Genomic DNA, 897 nt, shown 5'->3' on the forward strand with positions numbered 1-897 from the left:
CTGCTACTCTTTGGCTCCTTGTTGCTGTCTTTCAGCCACACCCCTGATCTTCTGGTAGGAAAGATCTACACCTAGCCTTCTCGGACAGGGGGGAAAAATCTCGGAGGTCCTGTGTGCAAGTTGCGAATGTCAAAGATCCCTTGTAGGTCGAAAATAGATAAGAGTAGGCTTCGGCAGCACCCAGGCAAAATTCAAAATTTCCTACAGACTGAAAATATTTAAAGTGTCCCGCGTGCTTATAATGGTAAAACACTAACCCCCCAAATTACAAATAAAAAAAAATCAACGGGCGCTTTTGTTAACGAGTGGTTTTAATAAACAGCTGTACTGTACACCAAGTTGTGCCAGAGAGTTTTACAGATGGGAGCCCCCTTTTCGAATTGTGCACGTGTATTAAACTCTCTAGTGCTTTTTAGTATTTTTACAATGTGAACTATTGACTTTGTGAATTACATTTCCCTGATTCATCAAATACACGTACATGTATACCAGTATCATCAAGCACACCCACAACTACAATAACAAGTAATAAAACAATAATAACAACTACCGCAACAACAAAAACAACCAAATACGGTTGTAGAAATCGGGCGATGGTGACAAAGAAAAAGAAAAACGAATTATAAAAAAACACAGCAAAAAAAAGGTAAAAAAGAAAAAAACACAGCGACTATTCCAGCACCATGTGACGTTAAAAAAAAAAAAGATGAAACAGAAATTTAGTCATGAAAAGCAATATGATTGTGAATATTGCGCTCAAAAGTTAGACAACTTCTTATCTCCACAATTTCATTAAAAAAAAACTTAGTTTAATGTTTAAACAAAGAGTCGGTAAGAATAACGTCTACATTTGATAATCAGGAACATACGTGCACATAAAAAATACAACACCCCCCC

The sequence above is a fragment of the Aplysia californica genome, unplaced genomic scaffold (assembly GCF_000002075.1).
Source record: "Aplysia californica isolate F4 #8 unplaced genomic scaffold, AplCal3.0 scaffold00504, whole genome shotgun sequence".
Taxonomy (NCBI): Eukaryota; Metazoa; Mollusca; class Gastropoda; order Aplysiida; family Aplysiidae; genus Aplysia; species Aplysia californica.